The sequence below is a fragment of the Haemaphysalis longicornis genome, unplaced genomic scaffold (assembly GCF_048455015.1).
Source record: "Haemaphysalis longicornis isolate Haplotype H1 unplaced genomic scaffold, Haemaphysalis longicornis Haplotype H1 scaffold_5, whole genome shotgun sequence".
NCBI lineage: Eukaryota > Metazoa > Arthropoda > Arachnida > Ixodida > Ixodidae > Haemaphysalis > Haemaphysalis longicornis.
The window spans coordinates 57,385,357-57,408,862 of record NW_027526385.1 but is presented as its reverse complement, the minus strand read 5'-3'; the positions used below and the strand labels follow the sequence as shown (position 1 = coordinate 57,408,862).

Here is a 23,506-nt window from a genome sequence, read left to right as displayed (position 1 = left end):
TCAACGTCAATACTGAATTTTGGATAGCGACGCGCTATTTCGGAGTCTGCCGTTGGTACTGGGGTCGAGAAATACTGACGTAATAAAAATCTAAATTCATAAAATTACCAAAAAGAAACGCACTTTTACAGTGAAGAGCAGGCAGCCTGAAATATGGGCATTCGAGTCCAAGGGAGACGTTAAAATGAGACGTTGCCCCCGAAATTGTGTAACGACGGCTTTTAAGGTGGGATCACGGATAAATCAAAATCCAGTGTTTGTATGGAGGGCAAATATAGGGCCGACAATACGCCTCTCGCAAAGCTGCCCGTCTCAGAAGCGCCGCCGCTGTTGTTTGCGGAGTTGCGCCAACCCGGCGCACCTCACGTCGAAACCTTGAAGACGCTTATCGTGCGTGAAAAGCAGGTTTAGATGTCAGCGAAAGTGACGTATATTGTGTAAGAAGACCGACAAAACCGCGAACAATACCGCCCGTGTTTTTCCGATTGCGAAAAAATCCACACTTTTCCGACTAGAAATAGAATAGAAATGTAAAAGGGGCGACCAACGCGGTAGGATTTGAAGCGCCTTCTCTGACAACCGCAGCCGGTGCACGAACGAAGAAGCGCGCGCGGGCGAAAGATGCGGCGAACTCGAAAAAGAAAGAAGGAAAACGCGAAGCAAGCCGGAGGCCGGAAAGAGCGAGCGATAGATAAACATGAAAGAGGAAAACGAGTGGAGAGAACGAGAACGACCTTGAGAGAGAAGCAGATAGGCCCCTCTCGCCGGCTCGCCGGTCGCGGTGTGCGACGGCGGCGGCAGCGGCGGCGCTGTTGTAACGCCGTGCTTGCAGCCTTCAATTTAGCCATTTCATTTTTTTTGCTTCCGCGACTACTATTTCTAACTAAAGAAACATTGCAAATTATGTTTTTAAGCGTAAATATTTGAATGAAAACAAATATTATTAAATATTTTATTCAAAAACTTATAAAAAGTTTGTAAACGCCACTAGAGCTTTGTGGGGCATTGTCGACGTAGGGGTTTTTGGCGCGCGCTTTCTCGGTTGATCCTTTTTGGTTCATACGGGGGATGATGAGTCCGTGGGTTCGCACGCGTTATGCGTGATACGTGCCGCGCCCTACCTTGTTACGACGACTGGCACGTAGCCCTTCTGACCCCTATGAATCGCTGCGGAAACGAAGCCGTCGAGATTAACTTTAACTAGCCACCTGGATTTACGTCAATTGAACACTCGTCCAGCGCGTTGATTGAACCGTCAGGTTGAAGTTTCAACAAGAACTGCTGGAGTACAGGTCCAAATTATGCAGCGTGAAGTCTGAGGCACATTTAAAGTTAAGCCAACTGCACTCACATATTTCTTCGTCCAAATTTGATCGAAAGAACTTGCCCATGCTCTTAAAGTTACCCTGGCGAAATCACGAGCTTCGTAAGCACGGAGTATAAAGCCGGTCGTGCACAGATACCACTAGGCAACGTCGTTCAGAGTGGCTCCGTGCAATCGACGTTTGCACGTGGCGGAGAGCCGCCGAAACAAGTACCGAGCTGCCGGCCTGTGACGGAGGTTGGAGAACCTGTCGCGTGAAGCACGCGCTTCTCCGGCGACTTGCACGGCGCTCCGCTAGGCGCAGGGACGCGTTCGCCCGGGGCTTCCCTGCTACAACACCGCGCTGTACCGCCGTCGCCATCGCATGTTTAAAACTAACAAAATAGGTAGCAATATCTGCAATTTTTTTTTCTCGCTGCAATGTAAGAGGTCAGAGGTCTACGAACTATTCACGCGCTCGAGAACGCTATGGAGTTAGCAAAACTTTGTTTACTTGATAATAATATTTCTGCTAAAAAAATATCGCGACACGCGCACTTGGCTTATATTTGTCATTCCTATTGCATCCATCACAGAAGAAAGGATATATTTTTTTTAAATTCTTGACAACTTGCACTTCCACGTCCACTATTTGCAGTATTTGGGCTGGGCCAACGCCACCCCCATCCCTTCGACCTGTACATAGATTTGCGACCTAACTAAAGCTGTACACTCGGGTATAAACAACTGTGCGACTTTTGCCTCACTCGCTAAGTGAACCAAAATCAGCCTTGCTCGTGGAAACGAATATATCCGCACAAATATCTGCCGTCGTCTTCGCTAAATGCGAAAGCTAACGAAACTGCTCCTCTCCTGAACAAACTTGATTTTTTTTTCAATTCCCAAATGAAGTGTTTACTTTTGTAGAGTGCTAGATTTCGTTTACTTGAAAGTAAAATGTTTTCAACAGCCCATGTCTCTCGTGAAAGCAGAAAAAAACGGTAGATAGGTAACTTTTTTCATGTTTTAGTGCATCATTTAGCTGTGGAAGCTAGCTTATAGTTTCAGATCCCTTTTATAATTCGATTCTCGATGTACAGCAAGGGTAAAAATACTGGGCTGATATTCACGAAGCTGTTTGCACGCAATGTTTAGAAAAAAATATTGACTGATCTCCGCCCGCGTGCTGTTTATTCCCTTCAAAGAGAGCGATGTAACAGCCGAGGCACCGGCTAACCAAGGCTGCTTTTCGACATTGTACGAACAACTAGCTTTGTAAATCAGGGCCCGCTTTCTTACTCGCAACGCCAAGGATTGCTACAAGGTCAGTTATTCTTATGGAAAATAACTGCGTACCCGGCCTACTTCATTTCGATTGATAGCGATGCGATGTCGGAATGGCGCCTAGGTCCATAATTCTGGGCGAAGGTTAGTGGGAGTTCTTCTGTGCAAATAACAGTGCGAAACGCGGCGCTACCACGCGCATTTGAAGGCGGCTCAGAGCGGCCGCCGGTTCTAGCGCGGCCGCTTCCGTTCCAATACGTACGTCACGTCTGGCCGCCGGTAATGGCCGCCTTTTCTATTCAGTTTCGCTTCCGAAAACGCCAATGTCGTAAGCCGTTTGCGCCGCGCGCGTTCATGTTTAAAACGTATACTATTTTGCATTTTACACTTTTTGTATGTGTACTATCAGGTGACATTATTTTTACGTAGTCGATAATTTGAGTGCAGTTGGCGTTAAGCCGAAATGTAATTTCACAGCGAAGTGCGCTGCGTTTTGATTTTACGAAAGCAAATGGAAAAGAGAGCTTGTTATAAATTGCGCATAAAGACGAGGTAAAAGAAAACGCACGAACAGAGCTCGTACTGTTGCACTCAGAACAAGAAACACGAGAGTATTATTAGTGTCGCTGAGAAAAGTATACGTATGCATTTTATTTTTTATGGGGAAAGGAGCTGTTAATGAATTCGTGCTCGTATGCAGATTGATATATTAATCTATGGTAGTAATTTTTAAGAAATTAAGAATTAAGAAAGCTGTAAGGGGCTTGCATGAACGAATGATTTGTTTTTATTTGCGAGAAAGAACAATGAGACTAACGTCAGCGCAAAAAGACACCCGCGCTGTTCCCAAAGAATTACGTACGAGCGTTTTTTTTTTCGTCATTTCGAAAAAGAACAATGGGACCAACGTCAGTGAAAAAAAAAAAAAAAAAAAAGCCGCGCCCTTTCCAAATAGGATTTATTTATTTATTTATTTATTTATTTATTTATTTATTTATTTATTTATTTATTTATTTATTTATTTATTTATTGAGGTGATGAAGCGCGCCGTAGTGGAGGGCTCCGGAATAATTTTGACCACCTGTGGATCTTTAACGTGCGCCGAAATCTCGTACACACGTTCGTTTTTGCTTTTCGCCTCCATCAGAAAAGCGGCTGCCACGGCAGGGCATCGAACCCGCGTCCTTGCGCTCAGCAGCGCAACGTCTGTTGCGCTGCTGAGCACGAGGCGCACGAGCATTTTTTTTTTTTTTTTGAGAGGGAGAGAGAGAAGAACGAGACCAACGTCAGTGCAAAAAGAAACCCGCGCTGTTGCCAAAAGATGGCGCACGAGCAGTGCGAAGGCGGGAAAATTCAACTGCATTGAACGATCGCCCATTCAGTAGATCTTTCCGGAAAGTTGCGCGCGTTCCCGAACGGCTGCCGCAAAGCAGCCTGGGAACTGTGAGCGCCGCAGCAGCCGCCCGAGCCGCTCTTTGTAGCTGCATACCGTGCCAAACCATGGCGTGCGCGACAGCGCCTGTGGAGGCAGCATTTGTTGCGGTGCAGTTCGGCGTTTAACATTTTGTGATACATGTAGAACATCTACTATATTAGACAGCTGTTTTAATAACTGGCTTTTGTTTTCGCACTTAAGAATTCGTACCACAGTCCACATTTCTTCAACAAACAGCTGCATTTTGGGGAGTTGCAGTGTGTATCCCATTGATTTATGCTACACGATGTCTGTACCTGTTTCAAGTACTGTTTCCTAAGAGGTGGCAAGTCTTATTGTGCAAACCTGAGCTATTTTGGTGTTTTCGGCCGTGTGTAAATACGGAAATAGAAATGTTTATTTCAGTCGAAAAAAAGACGACGCAGCCAGTATGGTATCATTACAACAAAAGACACGTACACTTTTATTCCGTTAGCAACAACTAACCAACACAGACTAAAAAGTAAAATTGTTCAGAGGGCACTAATACAAAACGCGCATAGTTGACAGTTTGCTTACTTACCGGTTGAGAAGTGGTTCATGTGTGAGGTTGTTCGGGTAAATTTTCCGTATCTGGTGTTTAGCTTGTCAGCCATCACATTTGGGAAAACATACCGCAGTATTCAGAAGTTCTTCGCTTCTCGGATGGCTTACTCAACGTGTATTCTCAGGTTGGCGATCTGCCGTGTGCGTGTTCCCTCCGCAACTGTCAGTTGACGCCGACCATTTAATATGGGGGGTCTGTTCAATTTAACGCCAAGTTCACGGTGCTCATCTTCGATCAAGGATCCTCTGTCAGCCATGACACTGTCTCTTGGCTCAAAAAGTTTGTACAAGCCACTGTGCTTAGTGGTCTTCTTGTCCGACAGCCTGCCCGGCGCCAGGTTTGACACAAACGAAACAAACCCATTTCGCGTGATGCCAATGAGCCCTTGGTAGTGTAGTGCCCTTTGTACAAGCTGTAAGTCTCTGTGTGTTGCAGTTGGATGGCATGTCGATGAATATTTCTGTACAATCAAGTATCACTCGAGTAGAACGATCCCAAGTTCTGAAGCATTGTGGCGTAAACATGTCAATAGTTCTGCGTGCTGGCCAAATGGGTATTTGAACGAGCATTTCGTGCAAACAATTTCTCCAGAAGACACAGATCGCGCTTGCTGTTGAGAGCTAACACCGAATCGATACGTAAGGCCTTGCTCTAAGAGGCCCACTCTTAGCCGGCAAAGTACGACAGTTAGTTACTGCTGTACTGAAAGTGCCGGGGGTCTGCCTCCGTTTGATTTCGCTGTTTTGTGTTTTCTTTGCAAAAACTCGACAAAGCTGACAAAAAGTTCAGGCGAGCAAAATCCCGTGTAGAAGAGCAGCCTCTATTCGTACCCAGTGAGAGAATATGCCCCTGAAGCTTCGTTGGCGTTGCTGGTAACTTTGTTTTTCAACATCTAAATCTTCAGCTTGCATAGTTCTGCATTGAGTGCACTGTTCTCCGCCTTCATTTTCTTCTTGAAGTTTGGTGCACATTTCAAGGAGGAGATTCATTTTTGCACGCATGGTAGCAGATGCGCTTTCTTGTGGTCCCGCCCAGTGCATCTCCAGCTGTAAAATAACGCCAGAAACAGGGCCCGTCAGGAATATTTGTATTAAAGGGTGACGAAATTTTAAACAGATTGCCTATATCTGCAGGCAAGCTGTTTTCTGAAGAACCCGCTCCTCAAGGTTCGAGCTACTGCAATAGTAGGATGGCGCTACTTCTTATGTGATGGGTATAACACTTAGTTTCAGGCGGTTGCCATTCAATATACAGTAAGATCGGGGCAAATAAAGATGTAGGCTACGCCGGCAAATATTCAAAGTAACCAAATGTTGCCTCACAGTATTACGGTTATGCCTCGGAGCTAAACTTTGCTAATCAAGAGAAGTTTGCAGCATACAATAAGCACAGTAGGAAGGGTCTCGGAACGAATGGGAGCCTGTTAATCGACCAGACTTAGGGGAAATCCCCAAGGTGGAGTAAGTTTCTGTGAAGGAAAGTTTGACATCCACCTAAATGCAGCCATACGGCTACAAAGGAAAGCTATACAGCTTTCTCAGAATTTTCGCAGTTGAAGAAAAATTCGTCCTGGTCTAGGATTCGAACCCGGGACCACGGCTTAACCGTATGAGACCACTGCTTTGTAGCCGTATGGCTGCATTTAGGTGGATGTCAAACTTTCCTACACAGAAACTTACTCCACCTTGGGGATTTCCCCTAAATCTGGTCGATTAACACCTGTCCTTCACTTCGAGTTGTTGATCAATTCGTTTTCGCGCTATTAACGACTAGCCTCCTGGTTAGCTCAGTTGGTAGAGCGACTGCTCCGGTTAAGCAGTGGTCCCGGGTTCGAATCCTGGACCAGGACGAATTTTTCTTCAACTGCGAAGTTTCTGAGAAAGCTGTATAGCTTTCCTTTGTAGCCGTATGGCTGCATTTAGGTGGATGTCAAACTTTCCTTCACAGAATGGGAGCCTGACATGGCTTTTAAAGTATGCAACGTACTCCCGGGACAGTGTGTGCGTTCCACACGTCAAAATAACAGGACAGGGTGCGTCATGATGGGAATCTGAGCTTTCACGCAGGAAGTACACCACACTTTATAAGTGTGAAATATTATTTCCGGAATGAGCGACCGCCAATAAATCTGCCGAAATGTTTGACTTACATCAGGAAACGAGCTGCACGGAGCCGCTGTCGTTGGAGAAACCGCATCGCTGCCTGCGGGAGCAAAAGTACTGCTTTATCGCCCTGTGCTAAGATTCATAACAAAACGGGCGTTGCTTACTCTGAACTGGCAGGGGTATCTCGACAGTGCCGCATATCACTAGTTAGTCTTGGATGCCTGGAAACGGGACGGGTGCTTTAGGAAGGAGTCATTTCGTTCGCTCCGCGGCAGCGAGGAAACAAAACAAATAAACCATGAGCTACAAAAAATTATAACTCACATCATAAAGCTGGACTTAATTGTTTTTACTGGAGGACACATCTCGAGAAGACCCGGTGTGGAAAAATGGTCGGCATACGGTGTACTCTTTGTGTCCGCTCGCTTTGAAATGGGCTCCACACATCCTGTGATGCTCATACGGCTCCCACAAAGTGAATCAGCCATCACGTCCCTGGCGATTTATCCGGCGAACTCATGCTTTTTAAAGGGGCACTGACACAAAATTTTGAAGGCGAGATAACTTCGGAGATAGATTGGTGGGAACACATATACATCATCTGCAAAATATCAGCGGCGAATACAGCCTAGAACATATTTAAAATCAATTTTAAAGTGTGCGAAACGCAACCGAGCAGCCAGCAGAGGACCACGCGCAATCGACATCCCGAGGTTATTGTGTAAATAAACAACATCTAAACACGTCACGAGTTTGTGTTTGCCGCTTCCGCACTGCCGGCGTTTTTCGCCGGCTTGCCCGGCTCGCCGCTCCAATCGGAGGGCCGGAGGGCGGAGCTTCTGCTCTCGAGAACGAACGACCCGATCGTTGGCGGCGGAGGCGCCGTGATTTCGTCAGCTAATCGGGCAGCTGGCCGCGACGAAAGTTCTACAGCGATTCCAGGCACTCTGTTTCTATTACTGTTTATTGCCATTGGATGCGAAAACGCGCCGGAGGCACGAAAAGCCCACTGAGCTAGCCGCACGGTCGCTGTGCAGGCGGCGGCCACGGCCGCGAAGTGGCCCAGGCCGGCGCAGGTAGCTCGAGTGATAGCTTGTTACCGCTGCACGAAATTGTCCCCAAGTCCCGACCATGGTGGCTTACATGAGAAAGGAGTTAATGATGCGATGGCGGGTTTCATTAAAAATTGTCATCTGCACTGCTTACGAGAGCGGCACTCGAATATCCGCCGCAGTGCTAAGCCGAAAACATCTGTAGGCGGACATGTAGGCAGACCGGCCGGCTGCTCCCAGCGAGCGTCTTGCCACCCAACGTCTCGAGCGTCGCGCGTCGTTCTTTAGCCGCGGTAGCATTTGCAGTCGCAGCGCCTGCGTCACATTCGCTTTTTAATTAAGCGGTTCACGAGATCAGTACGTGGGGGCATTCGCAGAAACTGCCGTCGATGCGGATTCGACAGTGCTACGGCGGCTCTGCTCAGTGATATCCCTCCGACGGTCACGTGGTCAGCTTTGTTCACACAAAATCCACAAAATCCATCGTTTCGCGGCACTCGCTGAAACCGAAACTGCGACTGGCCGCATTGAAAATGCCTCTAATTAAACAACCGTCGCACGCTGAAGCAAATGAGGTTTCTACAGGTTATAAGTAGGTCACTAGCTACTTATCGCAAAAAAAAAAAAAAGATGCAAAATTTTTGTGTCAGTGCCCCTTTAAGTTTCTTGTCCTTCGGAAAGTTGTGGAATGAAACACGCCGGTCTCGTCACAACCGGGCACACAGCTAGCACGTTCGTCCGCCTCCTGGCCTCCTTGGCGCCATATCGTCAGCATCGCGTAAACTAAAAACGCTAAAAAAGGTCGTTAACTACCTTTACACACGCGGAAATGCATCACGAATAACCTGCGCACACGATATGGGCTTCTTCGTTTTACCACTCGGCTCCCCGCGGGCTGCCGGAAGCAGCAGCTGGTTTTTATTTTGTATTTTGTATTTGTATTCGTATTTTTATTTTTCTCAGGGAGCCCAAGTCTGTTTTCTATTTCCTCGTGTTGAGGAATCTCTCTTTTAACGCGGGCAGCCATAAGCGCGAAGACGCTTTTCAACTGGCAGCAGCTGGTTCCAGTCTGGAAGCTAGCAGACGACGTGCTAGCGAACGACAAAAGGATTCTGATGCGGCGCAGGCACTTTCAGACGGAGGCAAAGTTTTTTTTTTTTTTGTTATTTGGGGTTCTATGTTGTAAAGATGCTTCAAATGATGGGCAACATAACTTTGCAAGCACAGCATTTCACTTTATTAAACTTTGTCTTTGACGGGCTCGCGCAGCGCGCCGCGCGCGGCGGGATGACCCCGTCGCCGCTGGCACCGCGAACGCACCGCGCGCGCACGGGTCCGCCAGGGGAAGGGGCGGCGCTGCAGTTTCTGCGAAGATCACGAGAGGAACGAGAAGTGAAAAGAAGAGCATCAGGGGTGGGAGCCATAGTGGGAGCAGTGGGAGCGAATAGCGGATTAAGGCCAGAATACATGGAGCGAATATGCGGCGAAAAGACGACGAACAACGCCCGGCGGCGTGTGCCCGAAGCTCGGCGGCGGAAAAAACCGTCGTCCGCCGTTGATCTAGCAGGGTCCAAAAGTTCGTCGGCGGCGGAGCGGCGGCGAGCGGCAAACCGAAGTAACCAATCACGACTTGCGATTTCCCCTCCATGGCTTATGGCATGTACAGGCCGCTGCAGACGGCCGCTTTGGAAGAGTTTGATAGGCGTACGCTTGTCCCGCTTCTACTCGAGCTGAACAAACGGATTGTACATCTGAGATCGATTGAGGAAGTTGATATTCCAAGAATTTAAATCCGAGCTTTTCTGATGGCTCAAGCCGCAAGCGCAACACGGTCTCGACCCAAATACCGTAGCTTGTGTCGCCGAGATAGGCATGTAGGATAGGTTTTATGAGGTTAAATAAAGGCGACCAGGCTGGATAACTTGTATTAGCAGCAACATGGGGCCCGTCTGCAAGATTGGCGTGTGAGGAACAGGCGACATTACCACATTACTGCGAGGCCTCTAAATACAGCACAAACCGACAGCCAGCCAGCTGTATGTATTCAGAGGCAGGCTTTACAAGCCCTATTTTGCACCATAGCGCCATCTGTCGATGTAGAGTGGAGGTAGAACGCCGGTATCGTGTTCTGGTAGTCCCTGGTTCGAATCTCCGCGGGGCCGGACGTTTTTTTTTCTTTTTTAACTGCTTTTGATGATTTTGAAAACTGAACACGCTTATTTCAGCATAAGAAACGCCCTGAGTCGGTGTATTCTGGTCTTTGCGTGGTATGGGCGGCAGAAGACTGTCGTTTTAAAGGCGAGTCTTTCCTGGGCTACTTAAACGTGAAAGTGCTGGTCTGTCTGTCTGTCTGTCTGTCTGTCTGTCTGTCTGTCTGTCTGTCTGTCTGTCTGTGACGTAATTCAGCCACCCCGCGAAAGTGAAGCAGAATCTGCGCAATAGGCTTATATACCCACAGCCGAATATAAACGTGTAAGTTCGGTGTCAATGTTCATACTTGTGAATATGGTTGAACAAGAAGAAGACGTCACGCAAATGTAAGGCAGAAAATCAATACATATGTGATATTTACATTGTCCATTTATAAAAAAAAAATCATGGATGCTTCATTTTTGCGATAGCAAATGAAATCCACTGCAGAAAAAAAAATTTACTTTGACGCCTGCTGTCGCTCGCGCCACTATAACTTCTGTAAAAGCGCAGCCGTTACAAAAGGTTCTACTGGATAGGTCCCACGTTTCGCTTGGAACGCACGTGGATTAGGGCAACAGGGTTCTATAAACGTTGTGGTAGGGTGCCTCGATTCACGCGTGTCTCCGCCATACGGCAGCGCTGGCATCGAGGCACCCGGCCTGGAGCGGTTGAACGCGGCAAATTTAAATTGACTTGAAACCTCTAGCGTGTTTACCTTGGGAGGAGCGCGACGGGACAGGAACAGAGTGAGACGTGAGCGGGAAAGCAAAGGGAGGCATTTACTTTGCAAATGACGACGAAATACGATAGTATTTCTTCGAAATTTGCAACGAAAGGAGCAGATACGCGACCAATTTTTTCTGCGGCGTTTGCATGGAAGCAACGAAAGGAGCAGATACGCGGCGAATTTTTTATGCAGGAAAAAGAAGTACAAATGTGTTCCTGGTAACTTTTGTTTTCTAACTTCTTCCCACTTTTCACTTTCCCTATCCCCTTCGGAATGTTATGACCTCCTTCAATAAACAGCCATCCATTCAAATATCGCGCCGTGAATTTATTATTCCAGAGGGACGGCACAGTGGCTCAGTGGATAAGGCCTTGCGGTATACTGAACGAAAGGTCGCGGGTGCGACCTTTGGCCGCGGCGGCGGCTTTTCTAGCAGAGACAGTACACAAGGACTCTCGTTTCTCAAGGCTCCAGTGCATTTTTAAGAAGTCGAAATGATCGAAATCCCACCACTACCGCGCTCCTTTCAGCTTAGAGGCTGTTTCAGCGCTGAAGCACCAACGTGAATTCGAATTGATTTTTCTGGGCGGTAATCGTTTAGTACAGTAGTTTTCTGCTGAATTAGCGCTCAAGGGATAAGCCCTTTGCGGTGTAGTAACTGCGCCAAGGGTATACAAGTACCGTTACATGATATCACTTGGATAGTTTTTTCTACTCTTTTACTTGGTGTTTAAACTATGTGCCCGTGTTTTCAAGATGGCTGATGCGCCATAAATTATGCAGAAATACTCCAGCATCAACAATAACGCGGCATAGGCGCTTAGTAGATGCACAGGTTCAAAAATGTCATTACTGACGGCTCTTAAATTTCGCAAGTTCATTTTGAGGAGTGGTGCTGGCCCTGCGTGAATTACGTAACACTTGAGCGCGTGTGCGCGAAAAACAACGTTTCGGGCGGATATAGAGGACGAAAGGGCTCCAACATTCCACTTGAACATCGCAAAGCTCCATCTTACTGGGATGTTGAAAATGAAGAACAACGAACGCAGTATAGTGTGGTGGTGAATATAATGCGACGGCCTGCCTAAATTTATTTGTGTAGTGCTGTCCCCGGTGTTTGGCTGCAAGGCCAACAGTGTTTGCAACATTGGGCACAGAGCAGATCGCATGCTTCCGGAAGGAAAAACAAAGCAATAATAAATAAAACTGACACATAATACAAGCGTGCAAACCAGTCAACATTTCTCGAGGGTAAAAAAGACAGAAACAAAAAGACAACAATGCATTGTATTGCATTTAACGACACGAATGGAAGGCCGCGAAAGTTGAACTAATGAAGAGTAACCGGTCAGAAATAGCTTAGCGAGGAATGGAAGAATCGAATGATAGATTGTAGGGTTTAACGCCCGACGCAACGTAGGCGATGAGGCGCGGCGTAGTGGAGGGCTCCGGATTAATTTTGACCACCGGGGGATCTTTAACATGGGCAGAAATCTCGTACACGCGAGAGTTTTTGCTTTTCGCCTCCATCAGAAAACCGGCCGCCGTGGCCGAATATCTAACCCGCGAATGGGCGTGGGAACAGCGCAGAAATGCGGCACCGTAACTTTGCTCGCTTGTTCACACAGGTTAGTAACAACACTTCTTTATATGCAAAGAAGTCAAACAATGCGTGCTTGATGCTGTTCCCACGCCCGGGAGTCTTGTTGTCACTGTTAAGTGAATGTGTCGATGTTATATCTATACTTGTCTTGCTAGCTGGCGACGTTGAAGAAAACCCAGGGCCCAATAAAAAGGTTCCAGAGTCGCACGCATCCAATAGGGCTCATGAGCCAAAATTTAGTGACATGTTTGCTCTTCTGCAGAGCGTGAACTCTCGAACCGAAAAAATGGAACAGGACCAAGTGAAGTTAATATCTAGCGGGAATGAGATTAAAAACAACCAGGAAGCAATCGAGCGCAAAGTAACGACATCGACCGTAGGCTCGCCGCTGTCGAAGCAAAAGCGTGTGACAATGCCGAGGTCGGGGATGAACTTTTGCAGCTGAGGCAGCTAACCGACCATCTGAGCAGAGAAAACGCTAGGTTACACGATGAACATTCTCAGCTTGAGGATAGAATGAGACGCAGTAATCTCTTGTTTTACGGTTTGACAGACTGTCCCCAGGAGAAATGGAACCAAACTGAAGAAAAATTGGTTAAAGAGATCACTACCGTCACCAGTGCCGAGCGAAGCACTTGAGCGAGTACACAGGCTAGGAACGTACAGGCCCAACCAAAATAGGCCTGTTATTGCGAAGTTAGCATCATTTAAGTTAAAGCAGGAATTACTATCCCTCAGCGGAAAATTCAAAGAGAATGGCATCACTGTAAGTGAGGATTATTCCCTTCAAACACGGCAGGCGCGAAAGAAGCTTGTAGAATTTGCCAAACAAAGGGACGTTTCCTTCAAGCTTCGGTATAATAAGTTGCTCATAGGTGATAAACGTTACGGTTACAATTTTCCTGACGACAGTGTGTACGAACTTGGCGGCGCCTCTGGGGAATTCGTTAATCAGCAGCTTTCAGATGAACACTCAGTTTCCAGAGCACCGCTATCAGTTGCAAACTCACCGCAGTAGCGACACGTGAGGGGTGGGGGGCGGTGCCCGAAAAATTCGCTTTCTTTTCTTTTCACGAACATAAGGAGTGTCGTATCGAAACGTGATGAACTAAATGCGGCGGTCGACACATGTGACGCTGACGTTGTGTTGTTAACAGAAACGTGGCTTACTTCAAAAATTAACAGCAGTGAATTGTTTGACTCTACAAAGCGTTTCAATGTGTATCGTCGCGATAGAGGGGATAGATGCGGCGGTGGTGTACTTGTTGCGGTAGCGGATCATATTTCTTCGTCTTTTGAGCCTGTTGTAACCAATTTAGAGATCGTATTTGTTGAAATTTGCACAAGTTATAAAAAGATTATTTTGGGTATCTGCTATCGTCCACCGTACTGCGATCCGGGCTTTGTAAATAGCCTTCACGATGCTGTTAACATAGTTATGGAACGTTTTCCTAATGTGCCAGTCCTTCTAGCCTGAGATTTTAACTACCCAAATATATTTTGGTCCAGCGATGTACCTCAGTTAAGTCCGTTTTCTACTGACAGTTATAATTTTCTGAGCTTTTGTTCTGATTTCAACTTTACGCAAATTGTTACCCAACCAACCCGCATTACACCTACTACTTCGAGCGTTTTAGATCTAGTGTTAACCAACGTGCCTAACCTGTTCATGTCTCCACTTTGTTTGCCTCAACTAAGTGATCATTGTTTGCTCCATTTCACTATGGATATTTGTGTCCCTCATCATGAAAATTATACTAAGCGCAATAGAGATTACGCTGCTGCCGATTTTGATGCCATCAATAGAGAACTTTGTTTATTTCTGGACAGCTATCTTGATGAATTCGAGGCTCGTTCCGTTAATTCGAACTGGAATTTGTTCAAAGAAAAAGTAACATACCTGACTGAAATGTTTGTTCCCCTGAGGCTAGTCACCACCAATAAGCATGCTCCCTGGTATAGCCAATCTTTGAAAAGGTTGGCTAATAAGAAAAAAAGGCTGTTTCGGTCCGCTAAAGTTTCTAAGTCACAGGCCAGATGGGATTCTTATTGCGTTGCTAATGCGGAATACAGGAGGGCCACAAAAGCAGCAAAGGAAACCTATTTTAATAACACACTCCCGAATATGTTAGCCAATAACCCGAGACAATTTTGGAGGGTGGTGAATAAAAAAGATACTCGCGAAATAACACTTAAAACTTCGGACGGGTTAACCCATAAAGATGACTGCGCTGTTATTCTCTGTGACACCTTCGCGGCGGCAGTGTCGGGTTTTCTCAACAAAGGATCAAATCCTGTTTATCAAGCTAGTGGTTATCTCCCGATGGAAGCCATTCGTTTTGACACAGCAGGCGTACAAAAAATAATAGAAAACCTTAAAGTCTCGTCTTCCGCCGGAATCGACAACATTACTTCCAAGTTTCTTATAAACACTAAAGTCTACAGCTCCATAATCTTAACAAAAATATTTGAGCAATCTCTGGAAGCAGGCTGTCTTCCGGATGATTGGAGTGTGGGAAGAATTATTCCATTCTTTAAGTCAGGTGATAAACTTTGTCCGGAGAATTACAGACCAGTATCACTTCGATACCATGCAAAATAATGGAACACGTAATTTATTCGCAGCTTGTAAAATTTTTAGAGGGCAATTCTTTCTTTACTGATTCGCAGCATGGATTTCGTAAAAACTTTTCCTGTGAAACGCAACTATTATGTTTTATTCACGATTTGCATTCTATTCTTGACAACGGCACACCCATTGACTGTATCTTTTTAGATTTCTCAAAAGCGTTTGATAAAGTACCTCATGATTTACTCATTTTAAAATTACGGAGCCTCAATATAGATGATAACGTCCTCGCGTGGGTGATTGCTTTTCTCAGTAACCGTTCCCAATTTGTAACTGTTAATAACTTTGACTCGCCCAGGGTCCCGGTTGGCTCTGGGGTCCCACGGGGCTCTGTGTTGGGACCATTGCTCTTTCTGGTCTATATAAACGATTTGCCTCTAAACATGACTTCTTCAGTCAGTCTTTTCGCAGACGACTGCGTAATTTATCGGGCAATTAAGGGTCATTCAGACGTTCTAGAATTGCAGGCAGATATGGATCGGGTTCAGAAATGGTGTGAGACTTGGGGCATGACGTTAAACGTTAACAAATGCAAGTACATGCACGTTAACCGTCACAGCACTAGTATCAGAGCTTATCAAATTAATAATGTTCTTCTCGAATCAGTAAATTCGTATAAGTATCTGGGCATATACATAACTTCTACATTATCTTGGAAGACACACATTGAATATATTGCAGCTAAAGCTAATAGCACGTTGGGCTACCTTCGAAGAAATTTTAATCAGGCACCCGTTTCCTTGAAACTCTTACTTTATAAAGTATTGGTGCGTAGCAAATTAGAATATGCGGCATCTGTCTGGGACCCTGGTCATGACTCGCTTATCTACGAATTAGAACGAGTGCAGAATCGGTCAGCGCGCTTCATCCTTTCTAATTACCATCGCACCTCGAGCGTCACATCAATGAAAACCACACTATCATTACCCCTACTGTCTCTTCGCAGGAAAGTGTTTCGGCTGTGTCAATTTCACAAAATTTACTTCACCAATCCATTACTCAGAAATAGATTATTGGCCCAACCAACTTACGTTTCCACTCGCATTGATCATCGCCATAAAGTAGGAGTTCCGTCAGCGCACACCAAGTGTTTTCAGGAGTCATTTGTGCCAAAAGCTTCTGTATGTTGGAATCATCTTCCTCATGATATCGTTGGTATCAAAGATGCTGCTTTATTTAAAGTTGCTGTCACTAATTTTATTTGTACGTAGCCTTAGTTCAACCCTGTAGCAAGCGATGTTACTTGATTGCAATTTTTCTGTTGTTGTATTTTGATTTGTATGCTGTACATGTATGTATGTACCCACTCCCCTCTGAAATGCCCTCGGGCCTTGAGGGTAACTGAATAAATAAAATAAATAAATAAATGGGAAATCGAAGCTGGAGTTAATGGGTAGCATTTCGACGACTTCTGACAGGACTGAACACGGCAGGCATACGATTCGATTCGTGTCGAAGGCAGATAGATATTGGAACTCAAAATAAAGGGAACCACCTCAAGTGTTTTGAACAATGCGTGATATTCAAACACGGCAGTCATGGACGGTGGTTTGATACTGTATTCGTTTGTACACGGGTGCGCAATATATCTAAAATATTCTGAACGAAGAATCAAGAATGAAGTGGTACAAAACTGAGAGGCAAAAAGCGAAGTGACTCATGCGGCTACCTCGTGCGAAAGCGTCGACACAGCAGTTCGAGACATACATAGCAAGAAGAAAATAATATCGAGTGAATTCCAGACAACGTTACGCTTATTCGAAAAATAAACAGCGGTACACATTATTACGGCAATCACGTAGGACAAAATTTGCAGTGTTAGACGAAGCACTGAAGACCAAGTGGATGCGTGGTAATATGCAGGTATAATGCGCTCGATTATTTTCGTCATGAGAATTGCCACACGAAAGCCACCAATTAAGGTGTATCATTCATCAGTACAACAATCATTGACACCCAGTTCACCCAATGCAGGAAAAAGAAGCATCGCCTGAGAAGGCTTGAGTTTGCGCTTCAACGTTGTTTCCCAAGTTTTAATGAACGTTTAGCCGTTAATAAACATCTCACGCAATGCATGATCAATTTGTGCTCATAGAATGGCATCGGCGCATGCATGTGAAAGCCTTGCGGTTCAACCACAATCATTAACTCTAATTTGGAGCTGAGCTTTCTTTTTTCGCATTTAAGATATCTCAAGACGTAACACAAATCCAAGGTCGCAAAATATTATTACGGTTGGGTGTTTATTATCAAACAGAGTTGATGTAACACTCCCAACGCTAACTGTGAGGAAACCCGATGCACCGTACTCGACCGCCGCATCCACTACGCAATGAGGTGACACTGATAAAAAAAAAGGCTGAGTAAACTCAAATTGAAAAGTTGAATGTGGTTTTATGCTACGTCAGCATTGGAAATGTTGACTTTCACTTGTGTCTTCATTCGTATCAACTTTCATTTCGTCCACGCCTAGGGTCTTCAGCGGTCAAACTGCGCGATAAACACAGGACGATGGAAGAACACACTGACGCAGCGCTCACTAACAATAGATGGGTATCAACGGGCCCACCTGCACCCCCTGTTGCAGGTTCGGCAGGTTAAACGTACTACTTATCCTTTAAATTTTGTGTGATGTCGTGGTTGACGTCAACAAATGGGCGGAAAGGACGGTGCGATAGAAACGGCACTTTCGACGCACTATATCGTAAAAATGCGCGCCAATCCGCCGAAAAAACAAACAGAACTTGGTATTCTGGGCCTCACTTGGTAAGTTAAATTAAACGTTTTAACAAACTTCGGCATTCCTTTGAGTCATGCGCATAATATTACATGCACTGGCATGCCTACGGGTCGGGGTTATTGTTTGTAACCCGCCCCCAAAAAGTATGTGATGAGGATGATGATGATTATTATTATTATGATGATGATGATTGCTATTGGTTTCTTCTTTGTAGTGGGGTGATGACATGCCATCTTACCAAAAAAGACTAATATACCCATGTTTTACACTCTCGGTTTAATACTAGCGCTGCTTAAGGCAGGCACAAAATACTTGTTTTCCTGTTACAGGTATTAACTGTCCTAGGCAATAATCCCCTCTCTGCTTTTAGTCCACAAGCATTCTAATCTTCTTTTCCTCCCCTCGACAGCCTTGAAGTTAACTTCCTCTGTGATACCCTTAAATCCTAGGGCTTCCGGAAGCCCAATATTTCCTTCGTGTTGATTTGGATGGATATCCTCACATTCTAACACTATGCGCCGCATAGTTTCTGTTTCCACCCTACCCTCCACCCCCCCACTTGTGCCGAAGCGTCAACCGAAGTTGACCGAGCGAAGTAATTAATGCAGTCTCCGAAGCTACTTTTGTTGGACATCCTAAGTTAAAACTAGGAAAAGAGTATTGTTGTACTGGTATCGAAACATAAAAGGAGAAAACAGGAGCACGAGCTTTTAAGACTGCTGACCAGCTTGCGTATAACTTGGAGTTAAAAAAAAAGGAGAAAATTTCTTAGTGACAGAAAAAGTGGCTGTGGAAAGGAAATTTCTGAATACGCGAGAATACCTGGGGAGTTTATTATTCCGTAGCTGCCCCACTTCACCCTCCACCCCTCCGGAACGCCTCATGGCCCACTTTAAACCGCAATCACAATTTTTTAAAGCCACATTATACCACTTTCTGACCTTTTGGGGGAACTGCAGTCACGAGGTTTGAATAATTCATCGACTTCTAAAAAAAAAATGACGCTGCAATTTGATGCTGAAATTGTCAAGCTTGCCTTCTGGCCTCAAAGCAAATCTAAAAAAATAAGATCGAATTTATTTCGAAAGCTAAAACAACGGTTTTTTAATGCTCAGCACTGCACGAGCGGAAAGAACTCCTTCCTTTCTTGTTAAATAAAAAAAAGGTTCCTTTTTCCGTTATATATATCGCCTGAGTTTATAACATCACAGCTAGGAAAGCGGCAACATTGCGTGCGCACTTAGGAAAACCAGTGAACACGGATAACAATGATTACGTGCTGAATAGGCTTCCCGAAATACGGGTTAATTTGTCTACTCAGCTAAAATTCTGCAAACGTACAGCTTTCGTTTACTTGCAGGTAGATCGAATTTGAGTAAACATTTGCATTCAGACGTACTTCAAGTTTCGGCTCTATCTTCCTTCCTGGAAACTGGCTTCACCGTGAAAACCATATTTTACAGTTGTTTGACAGGTGAACAGCCTTTATTTTGTATCTGGTATAGGAGCAAATACTACGCAACTGTATTGCAAAAGTTTTTTGTTCATTTCGCACTTTTGCAAAAAAAAAAAATTACACCACCTTCCCGTAGGGGAACCCTGAGTGGTATGTGAAGCAGTCATGTGGTCGACTGAAGTTCCCATTAGTTTTCAGTTCGTCGTTTCCGTTGACGTTCAGCTTCGCGTGCCTTCGGTGTATCAGTAGCTTCTTGGCGTAGTTTGAATGAGTGAAGGACATAAGGCGCGTTCGTAGCACATGCTCCCGTCTCGGTTTGTAGCGCAGCGGGAAGAGCGCCACGTACCTCCCGTTGCGGCCAGAGTCGTGGCATCGAAACCGGGCGCCGCCTAACTATTTCTTTTTATGGTGGACTGCGCTGACGTCAGTCCAAACGCTGACGGGGCTGAAGAGACGCGCATTCGCAGTGGAGTGCGGACGGCGGACAACGACAGCGAAAGAGGGAGGGACACAACCCCGAGCATGAGATGCTTCGCATCTAAAAATAAGTGTCACGCGGAGACTGTGCTTGCATTGCGCTTTGCTTGACTTCATCAGCAAAGAAGGCATTCAGGATTGCTTCAGCTGTATTTTTTTTACCATCCAAATCTCCCATCATCCCTTCTTTCCATTCTACTTCCAAACCGGGGTTAGAGGTTTCGGTCAATGGGAATTAGGCTTCCTGTGTCTTTTTTTTTGTTATGTAAAGGTGAATCCATTATTATATGCCTCCTACAGGCGAATGTTATATATTATGGCGGCTGCTTTGAGGCTCAATTTCCTCACGTGAAAAAAAAACAAGAAAAACTCAAAACCTACTCTTTTATAATATATATTTATTCTTTTGTATTGTTATTTATATATTATTATATTATATATTTGTTGTCAAAAACTGACTCCCCCCCTTCAGACAAAAAACCTGGGTAAGCTAATGATTACATTAACATTATTCTGTAATATGCTTGTCCATTACACGGCTTTTTGTACTTGCGGCCTTCTATGGCGTTGGCTTGACATAATTTAGAGAAAATTAGTGCACCATTCTGAAGTCTACGCCGACCGCTTCAGTCCACAACACTTCTTTGAAGCGTATCCGTCAGCACTTTCCAAATATAGCCCGATGAAGTATAAATCGCTGTCAAAGACAAACGTTTTACTCATTGTGCCCCACTTACTCGCGTTTTTTAACCGCAGCGATTTTTAACCGCCCTCCCGCTTGCTTTCCTTACTATCTTTGATTTTCATATCCCCTTTTCTCTCTTACTTTCCTACCTTGTTTACTTTTTGTTCCTCCACACTTGCTTATATATGCCGCGCGGCATAATATAGGAACAGCAGCAAAGAAGAAACACATTTGGAAAGGGTGGTGGTGGTTAGAGCACAACCAGTTCTACGGACAAGCGCATTCTGAAATGAGGGCTATCATCATCATCATCATCATCATCATCATCATCATCAAACCCAGAAGAGCTAGCATCAGCATCCCTTTGAGCAGCTGTACATATTACGTATGCATGAGTTCTTTCCTAAGCTCCAATTGGACAGCGAGGGAGGTGGTCAGAGCGCAATATTTGTACAGGCAAGCACTTTCACCGATGAGCGCCATTATAATCATCATCAGCCAGCACACGCTCGTCACCGACGTCCGCCGCGCGTGGAGGCTATAGCGACGTCGCAACGCACGCTTCGCCGCCATCGCCGCTCGTTACCAATAAATGCGGGGCCCGTTTCCAGCCGTCCGCGAGTCGTTTGGGCGACCTCCCAACCCATTACACGTGCTGCTGCTAAGCGGATTATTGGGGCCACTCCGGTCATCTTCCGGTCTCTCCAAGTGCGAGGCTTGCGGGAAACTTGAGGTCAGAAATGTACAAACACGTTATAACCACTGCTGCGATCAGCGCCTTCGCTCAGGTACGAGGAAATGGTATACGGGACCTTAGAGGACGCAGCGGTGATTGTTGAACGGCGATTTCGCACTGGGCACGTGCGACCTGAACGAGTAAGTAGATATGGTTGTAGGACCTTTATTTATTCACAAATATGAAGGCTCTCGACCATCTGGGAACATGGAAGAGAATTGGGAGGAAGGTTGAGTTCAAGTTGGGTACAGTTCGCCGCAACGCTGGCTTGCTTCCCGGGTTTTCGGCACCAGTGATACGAGTCGGGAAAGCCGATCTTCCAGGCTGATTTCGGCAAGCTGCTGTCGTGGAACACAAAAAGCCTTAACGTCTGGTAGTTCCTCGCACCACTTCTTCCATTCGTCCGATATCCCGCATGGTAGGGTCTGCTCCCAATCTAGCCCTTGTTTCCAGATCTTCTGGAACAAAATCTTTGCTCTGATGGTGAATGGGGCTAGCAATCCCAAAGGGTCAAAAATGCGGGATGCGGCTTGCAGTACGTTTCGTTTTGTCGTTGTTGCGTTGAGTGCTTCCTCAACCGACTCAAGATTTATACTAATAGTATCGTCAATCGAGTTCCAGTTTAATCCAAGAACTTTCGTTGTGGAAGTTCTTGTCGTCGCAGAGTTTCCGTCATCCTGGCAAAACTTTTCTCGTAGCAGGTGGCAGTTTGTTGTCCATTTCTGCATCTTCATACCAGCCTTACCCATTATTTCTTTAGTCTCTTCATACAGCTTTATAGCTTCATGTGAGTTGGCAGCTCCAAAAACTAGATCGTCAACGTAGAAGCGTACATCGTCCTGGTTACGTGTGCGGTAGTGCGGGCGGTACATTTAGAGCTTTGTAGTGACATGACTGTGAGCGCATTTTTGATGTCTTTCTGGAGATTTGTATCGCGTCGTGGTCTACCAAGTGTCATTTATTCTGATAACGCCTTGACCTTCCACGCAGCCAGTCGGGATCTGAAAGTGCTATACGGAGTGTTACGTGATGTGCAGGTGCAAAACTTCTGTACCACAAACCACATTACGTGGAAGTTCATAGCTGAGCGTGCACCATGGTGGGGTGGATTTTGGGAACGCCTGATTCGCACTGTTAAGAACTGTTTGAGAAAAACATTAGGAAAGAACAGCTTCAGCTTTGAGCAGCTCACTACCATCCTTTCTGAAGTAGAAGCGGTGGTGAATTCCAGACCTTTAACGTACCTTTCGTCTGATCCTGCGGACAAGGAAGTGCTTACACCTTCACATTTTTTATGCGGTAGGCGAATTGTCACCCTTTCTCAGACGAACGACTCTCCTACGTTTATTAGCTGCAGCGAAACTTTGAGGTTGTGGAAGCACAAGCAGCGAAAGGTCAATGACTTCTGGAAACGTTGGCAGAAAGATTATCTACTGGCTTTAAGAAGTGCTCACAGCCGAACGGTGCACCCTGCTAGCAGTGTCAAGGTAGGTGATGTAGTTGTTGTCAGAGAGGAAAAAACCCCTGTCATGTTCTGGAGACTAGGCAAAGTCAACGAGGTGTACCTAGGAAAGGACGGTCACATTAGAGCGTGCAAAGTGCAGCTAGCAAGTGGTCGGGAATTGACTAGACCAGTGCAACTATTGTGCCCTTTGGAACTGTCGGAATGAACATTCGGTGGCGGGGAGGATGTTGCGGATTTATAATTTACCGCCAACATGAACAGTAATGATGATGAGAGAGACGCCGACAACGAAGTGACATGTTCACGCGCCTGGCGATGCGTGCGGGCACATTGGCTCGTGATTGTTTTCGGAACGCTGCGCTTGAACGACCGTGCACGGCCTTGCGTCGCTCTCTTCGAGGCGCGAATAAACCCTGAAGATCGGCTTTCCCGACTCGTATCACTGGTGCCGAAACCCGGGAAGCAAGCCAGGCACAACTGACTCGAGAGGCGCCGGAAAGGAGCGGTTGAAGGTCAGTGGGAAAGGCCTTTGTCCTGCAGCTGACCTAAGTAGGCTGTTGTTGATGATGACGATGGTGATACAAGCACCGCACTATATGTACGCCTGCTGGGAACGCGCGCTGAAGTGACAACTGCCTTGTTTTACGAGCCCTAATGACACCTTCCTTCGAATTTCCTGCGACGGAGGAGGAGGTTCCGAGATACTCAGGCAGAGAGGTGCAAAAAGCCCTGGTCCGCAAAGCTACCGAAGTCGCCACCCGGAAGAAGTAGGGAGCCGCCACCGTACGGCCCATTAGACCACAGAACGCTCAATAATGTATCTCTCTCTCTCTCTCTCTATTACTCTCGTTATCTCTCTTCCATCTCTTTTGTTGTCTCTTTCTCTGCGGCGTAAACGCGGCCATAGAGCTCACCTGGGAGTATGAACACGGTAAAAGTTCTTCCGTGTAAACGTGGATGTCGAAAGTTTTCCCGTGAATTAAGGAAGAGCGCAGAAGTTTTGCTGCTCTTTACTTGAATAATCCAAATA

At 45.9% G+C, this 23,506-nt stretch overlaps 1 non-coding gene across 1 annotated transcript; it reads left to right on the top strand.

The window, feature by feature from the left end:
- Positions 1 to 1,045: 1,045 nt before the first annotated feature.
- On the top strand, positions 1,046 to 1,156 carry LOC144140134 (small nucleolar RNA U13). The gene has a single exon (XR_013316343.1). It is a non-coding gene; the product is annotated as a small nucleolar RNA U13 (small nucleolar RNA).
- Positions 1,157 to 23,506: the final 22,350 nt, after the last annotated feature.